This window comes from Miscanthus floridulus, chromosome 4, assembly GCF_019320115.1.
Source record: "Miscanthus floridulus cultivar M001 chromosome 4, ASM1932011v1, whole genome shotgun sequence".
In the NCBI taxonomy this organism is placed as follows: Eukaryota; Viridiplantae; Streptophyta; class Magnoliopsida; order Poales; family Poaceae; genus Miscanthus; species Miscanthus floridulus.
Window position 1 is genome coordinate 11,867,034 of NC_089583.1, and position 7,646 is coordinate 11,874,679.

A 7,646-nucleotide genomic window follows, 5' to 3' on the forward strand; every position below is an offset into this window, starting at 1 on the left:
GAACTAGGCTAATCATGAAGAGGAAGGCACTGAAAGAATATACACGTGGCAGGAAGGCCAGTGGTGCCCACAAGATTTGACGAGAAGCCAAAAGAGGAGGGTGCAGCGCCTAAGGAATAAAGAGTTGGAACAGGCTCAAGTATCCAGTAAAACTCAAGTATGGCTTACCAAGCAGATAGCTGATAAGAGGCAACCATCGGCTAATATCCAAATGGCTTTTCTGTTGCCGTCAGGATTCAGTGTCAGTGGCGAAAGCCAACAGCTGATCCAAGCAGTCGGCTTTGAGAATTTGGATAATCCAATAGATGGCACAAATGGCAAACTAGGACAGGGCTTCACGTCGGCCAATGAATTAGAAGAGATAGATATTGGTCCTAGAGATAGACCTAGGCCGATGTACGTAAGTGCTAAGTTGGATCCCGAGTATGAACAAAAATTGATTAATTTATTAAAGGAATTCAAAGATTGCTTTGCTTAGGAGTACTATGAGATGACTAGTTTGGATCGATCGATTGTCGAACATCGGTTGCCAATCAAACCTGGACACCAGCCATTTAAATAGGCTCCAAGAAGATTCAACCCGAACGTGCTTGATGACATCAAAAAGGAGACTGAAAGGTTGCTGGAAGCAAAATTTATCCGACCGTGCCGATATGCGGAGTGGATATCAAATGTTGTCCCTGTATATAAGAAGAATGGGAAATTGAGGGTTTGCATTGACTTCAGGGATCTAAATAGAGCCACACCTATGGATGGATATCCAATGCCGATAGCTGATATGTTAGTGGATGCAGCAGCCTGACACAAGGTTATTAGTTTCATGGATGGTAATACAGGATATAACCAAATTTTCATGGCTAAAGAAGATGTAGCAAAGACCGCTTTCAGGTGCCCCGATGCAATCGGTCTATTTGAATGGGTCGTAATGACCTTTGGTTTAAAGAATGCCGGTGCAACTTATCAAAGGGCAATGAATTACATTTTCCATAAGTCGATCGGCAGGATTGTTGAGATTTACATCGATGATGTGATGGTAAAATCCAAGGGATACAAAGAACATGTAGCTGACTTGCAAGAAACCTTGGAATGCATGAGGAAGCATGGTTTGAAGATGAATCCTAACAAGTGTGCTTTTGGAGTATTAGCCGAACAATTTTTGGGATTCATGGTTCACGAAGGAGGAATCTAAGTTGGTCAAAAAAGTGTAAAGGCAATTGACGAAGTGGTTCCCCCAACCACTAAAACAGAGTTACAGTCTCTGCTGGGAAAGATTAATTTCATTAGAAGATTCATTTTAAATTTGTCGGGAAGGATCCTGCCGTTTTCTCCCTTGATGAGATTGAAAAATAATCAAGAATTCACGTGTGGTGACATACAACAGAAGGCGTTTGAAGAAATAAAAGAGTATATGAAGTGTCCACCTATGCTGGTCCCTCCTCAGCGAGGTAAGCTATTTAAGTTGTACATATCGGCCGACGACATGACAATTGGATCAGCCCTAGTGCAAGAATTCGAAGGAAAAGAGAGGGTTGTTTTCTATCTAAGTAGGAGGCTACTAGATCCTGAAACAAGATATTCTCCCACCGAAAGGTTATGCTTATGTTTATATTTCTCTTGCACTAAATTATGACACTACTTATTATTGGCTGAATGCACGGTTGTTTCCAAGGCTGATGTGGTTAAGCACATGTTATCAATGCTAATACTAAATGGAAGGATGGGAAAGTGGATTCTTGCGTTATCGGAATTTGACTTGAAGTATGAATCGGCTAAAGCAGTCAAAGGACAGGTAATGGCCAATTTTATCACTCAGCATCACAAGCCAAGCATTAGTTATGCAAAGCCGATGCCCTGGACATTGTTCTTTGATGGATCGTCATGCAAGCAGGGTGGTGGCATTGGTATTGTTATCATTTCGCCTCGAGGGGCAAGCTTTGAGTTTGCTTTCCCAACTGAACCAATTGTTACCAACAATCAAGCGGAGTATGAGGCTATTCTCAAAGGACTTCAACTTCTCCACGAAGTAAAGGCCAAAGCAATTGAGGTATTTGGAGATTCACAGTTCATTATTAATCAGTTGATCGGCCTGTATGAGTGCAAGGAAGAGACTTTGAAAGAATACTATGATGGCTACCAAAAGTTAATCAAGGGGTTTCTTCACGTCTCTTTCCAACATATCCCGAGAGCGCAAAACCAAGAAGCTAACTGTCTGGCTCAAAGTGCATCAGGATATCATGTATTTCGGGAAATATTGAGTAGTGAAGCCTCAATTGATGATTGAAGAGTTGAAATAGCCGATTACCTTAGGGATCCATCTCAGAAAGTTACTAGGAAGCTAAGGTATAAGTCAACTAAATATGTTTTGTTGGATGAGCATTTATATCATAAAACAGTCGACGGAGTGTTGCTCGAATGCTTAAACCAAGAAGAAGCTAAGGTATTGATGGGAGAAGTGCATGAAGGGATATGTGGAGCTCATCAATCGGCTTATAAGATGAAATTGATTATCCGCAGAGCCAGATATTTTTGGCCAACAATGTTGGAAGATTGTTTTGAATATTACAAGGGGTGCCAGGATTGTCAATGCTTTGGCAATGTCCAGAGATCACTCGCATCAGCCATGAATCCAATAATTAAGCCGTTTTGAGGTTGGGGAATTGATCTAATCGGCTAGATTTTTCCACCTTCGAGCAAACGGCATAAATTTATATTGGTAGCAACAGATTACTTCACCAAATGGGTTGAGGCAATTCCTTTAAAGATGGTAACCTCAAAGGACATGATCAATTTTGTTAGGGAACACATTATATATCGTTTTGGGATCCCTCAAACTATAACTACCGATCAAGGGACAATGTTCACATTAGAAGAATTCAGGGACTTTGCTGCCAGTATGGGTATCAAGCTGCTAAATTCCTCTCCTTATTATGCTCAGGCTAATGGCCAGGTAGAGGCATCCAACCAAATTATGATCAAGTTGATCAAGAAGAAGATTGAAGAACAGCCAAGGAAGTGGCATTTGATGCTAAGTGAGGCATTGTGGGCATATAGGATGGCCTACCATGGGTCAATTAAAGCATCACCCTATGAACTTGTGTATGGCCATAATGCAGTTCTTCCTTGGGAAGTTCGGATGGGGTCAAGGCGCATCACACTACAGAATGATTTGTTGACAGAAGTATACAAGAATCTCATGATAGACAACTTGGAGGACTTGAGTTGCCTTCGGATGCGCGCTCTCGAAAACATCGAAGCCAATAAGTTGAGGGTTGCAAAATATTACAATAAAAGGTTAAGGTTAAGCAATTCTCTGAAGGAGACTTGGTCTAGAAAGTGAAATTGCCAATCAGGTCAAAGGATAATAAATTCGGCAAATGGTCGCCCAACTAGGAAGGACCTTATCGAATCAAACGTTGTGCGCCTGGTAATGCTTACAATTTGGAGACACTGAAAGGAAAGGAAGAATTTGGCCGAGCAATCAATGGGAAATATTTGAAGAAATATTATCCTAGCGTTTGGATCAATACTTAACAAGAGATTTGATTCGGTCGATGACTTTTAATAGCCGATGTCGGAAAGGTATCGCCTCTAGCACAAAAATGGCCCCAAGGGGGTAAGAGCCGATACAATGTATCTCCTATAGAAGTGACACAATCACCCTATGCACAAGAATTCTCCTAACCGCTCAAGATCTACATAGCAAAGGGATAATCCATGGAGGATCCAACGGGATCAGAGACACCCGAGGAAGCAGATACAAGCGAAACATGGCTGAATTGTTGAATTTGGTCTCAAAAGGACCGGATAGCCATTTTATAGCCGGCTTGGAAGGATGAGTCCAAACGCTCGTGAAGCAATAATGCTCTGAAAAAGTTTTGAAGCATGGGCTCATGGTTTGATATGGATGATGATGAATAGTAGACCCCAAGATTCCTTACCCGTGACTATGGGCCTATCAGGAGCACGAACATGGTAATTTTGGAACAAAATTTCTTTTATCCCAAAATTGGGGGGCATGTGTTTACATCAAAATTTGGAAGGAGAGTCACAAGGACCCAGAAGCTCCTAGAATCGTATCATCAAGGGATCAGTTGTAGGCGGATTAGAAACAGCTGATTCAGATGTGAAATCTAGGAATCGGCTTTCTTTGGACAGCGCCAGCAGATAACGACAGAGGCTACGTTCGATGCCAGGACGAAAACATGCTGGACTCTACAAAAAGGGAAAGGTTAGAGTCCAAGTTATCTTAAATTAGGAATATTTTCATTGTTATGCCAAAATCTGTAACAAATCATGCTCGAGTAGGATTCATATTTAGGCTCCGGGTATAAATACCAAACCCCAGCTATTGTAAGAGACAACCAATCAATCAAATACAAGTCAATTTACTTTTTTTGGCTCCGACCACCCCTTAGGACTAGGAGTAGAGTAGATCTCGATGAGTTCTTCAGCGAGTACGGCTGCATCGATCCGGTCGACCTCCACTGCTTGTTTGTAAGTACCGTCATGGTTTATACCTCTGTTCATATGGCTGCATCGATCCGGTCAACCCCCACTACGACTCTGGTATAGGCTAGTTATCGACTCTTGTCTAATTCAAGTATGGCCTGTGTGATTCTGTCTCACACCCCACTGCCTTAATTAGATCAAGGTCAAGTTATCGGCTCTACCTTTGAATGGCAGTCTTTGGTAGATTCATTATGTTACCGATATTGCTTGTTGCTTTCATTGTTTATCTAATTACAGCAATATCACTCTACCCGATTGAGATTGATCTAGATCGGCCTTATATCTTATTTAACCCATCGTTTGCTAATCTTAAATTGATCTAATATACATCTTAAATGATGATTAATGTTTTTATTGGCTGTTTTATATCAATCTTAATCGTGCATAGTGTGCGGTTAAGGCATGTTCGATCTTGAGTAGATCTATTGGTTAGCGAGAACCGTTCCATGGCCCATTATCATGGCCTGTGGGATTCTGCCTCTCACCCCACTGTTAGCACCATGGAGTGGGGATCGTTAGTTGATAGATCCGTTCCTGAGAAGGCATGACCTTAACTGTGCGCTATGCCTAAATCGGCTATTTAGCCGATATCGAGTGCTTTCACGAACAGTTCACATCACGAGATCATTGAAGTAAAGATAAGTTGAAAGATGTGTTAGGCCCATGATCTTGTTATTGTATTACGGCCTGCATGATTCTGCCTCATGCCCCACTGATATTAGTAATGAGTTAGGGTCGTCGAGTCTATTGTTGTTTCTACGGCCTGCATGATTCTGCCTCATGCCCCACTAGTCATGGTGATAGATGAGATCTAACATGTTCATTAGATTTATCTTTATTAAATGGTTAAGTGATATTGAATTGTTTCTTTACATAAACAAGAGTTCGGTTACTTGTAATCATTGGCTCAGTATAAACCGACCATCATCGATATCTTATTGCCATTGATTAATGTTTGCTTAAAAGATATTTATTCTGAATGATAGCGATTCTTCTTCACACGCCCCCATGAGCTCTAACTGACTTATTCTCATGAATATACTGGGATCGGCTATTTAGCCGATTTCCTTCTATATCGGCTCTCACAGCCGTACATTTGGAGTTGTCTGGCAACACCAGCAAGTTCTGCCCTTAATTACTGATGAACTTTCACTCCTTGTCAATTGCAGGGTCAAATTGACTGGCATGCCTTGGGAGGATTGCGCAGGATCGACCACCCCTGTGCTGAAACTAGGCAGATCTGCTCCATCGAGCGGACCCTTCCAGCTTGCTGCGTGTGTCCTCGGCACGGGACGAAATTCTATGTCGATAGACTTGCCAGTGGGTACGTGTGAGCGCACCCGATGGGTGTAGCCCCTGAGCCCCTAGGCGATTCGAGTAGAATCACCTAGGGGATTTTTCGACTTGCCAACGTTCTAAGCCATCATTTTTGGGGTGCGGCGCCAACCCATACATTGGGTGCGGCCAGGGGGTCGGGTGCGATGGAGCACAGACCTAAGTGCCGGGCGTGGCTGAGGGGTTGGTCTAGTTTTGTGTGTTACCCTATCCACGGTTTCTACAACTGGAGGGGCTAAGCTAATATCGCTTACCTCGATGGCTCGAGTGACGCGCTCGGTGAGCTCTCTAATGGGTATGTCTAAGTGGAATTCGGGTCCATCATTCATAACAGGATCGACATAGCCCATATGTGGCATTCCACTGCTCCTTAACCCACCTCTCAGCAGATGCCTCAACTATTTTGGAGACCGACTCAGGGCACTCGCTGGGCTCCCCTCGATGGAAATTTTGTGGGCATGGCTCGAGGTTAGGATCGAACGAGAAGGTCAAGATGACCATGTCTGCTTCTGAGCAGATTGGGTGAGGGCCGCTGGGGCTCATCTGTATTTTCTCCCCTAGCTCTGTTTGACATGAGGTGGCCTCAAGTCCTTCATGAGCCAGCCTTCGAACCCAGATCGGTGGTTGCTCATGTAGAATGAGGCGACTACCGCTTCGTGACGCAACACGAAGCGTTGTGATGCATCAATTGCATATGCAATGCTTTGGATGTATGGGATGAATGAATGATTGCATGGATGAATGTGTGAACGGATGTATGAGGAAGGATGAATGAATGATTATGCATTAAAAAATAAAATAAAGTATGAAGGTTTGGTAAAGGTACCTTGATGACTCGAGTGGTGGGTTTGAGGAGCTCTTATCGGATATGTCCGAATGGGATCCATGTCTGTCATTTGTGATGAAGTTGGCGTAGCCTACATGGGGCATCCCATGCTCCTTACCTATCTCTTGGCAGTCATCTAAGCCATCTGATCAACTCAGGTAGCCTGTTGGTCTTTCCTCGATGGAGATCCTATTGGTGGTCCCTTCCAAACCCTACCTAGGATGACGGAGGGTCGTTTGCATGCAGTTGCGCCTTATTTCCTACGCCTAGGTTAAGGTAGTGGTGGGCCCAACCTAGGCCACGTCCTATTTTAACTGAGCGACGTTTCGTTGGGTAGGGCACATCCCATCAGTTAGGACACATCCCACCGCATGCCTATCCACATTAAATAGGGGAAGGGAGAGGGTTTTCATCCTATTCCTTCGCCTTTCTCCACCTACCGCCTCTCCTCCTTCTTCATTCTCGCCAAGCCTGTTCGTGCGCCGTGGTGGTTTCTAGGAGAGAGAGGGTAAAGCGAGGGAGAGGAGAACTCACAGATTCGTTCATGAATCCAAAGCACAATGTTGAACTAGAGGCCATCCAATGTACATGAGGCGGTGCTGGCTGCCTTCGCCGAGAAGGGGTTGCTCCTACCGAAGGATATCCCACGCACTGGTTCTTGCGTGGGCTCCTCAATGAGTGGGGCCTGCAGCTGCAGCACCTCAATCTGACTAGGGAGCTGCATGTTGTCGGTTTTATCACCGTCTGTGAGGCCTTCTTTGGGATGGAGCCACACGTGGACCTCTTTCGGCGGATCTTCACCGGGCGAGCCTTGTCTGAGGGGAAGCCACATAGAACCATGTTGGTTGGGGGCTTCACCTTATAGAAGAAGTCGAGGCCATCAGGCTCCTACCCCGCATACTCCCCCTACAACTCCAATCGAGGGTGGTATGGCGAGTGGTTCTACATTAGGAACCTAGTGGAGGCGCCATTCCTG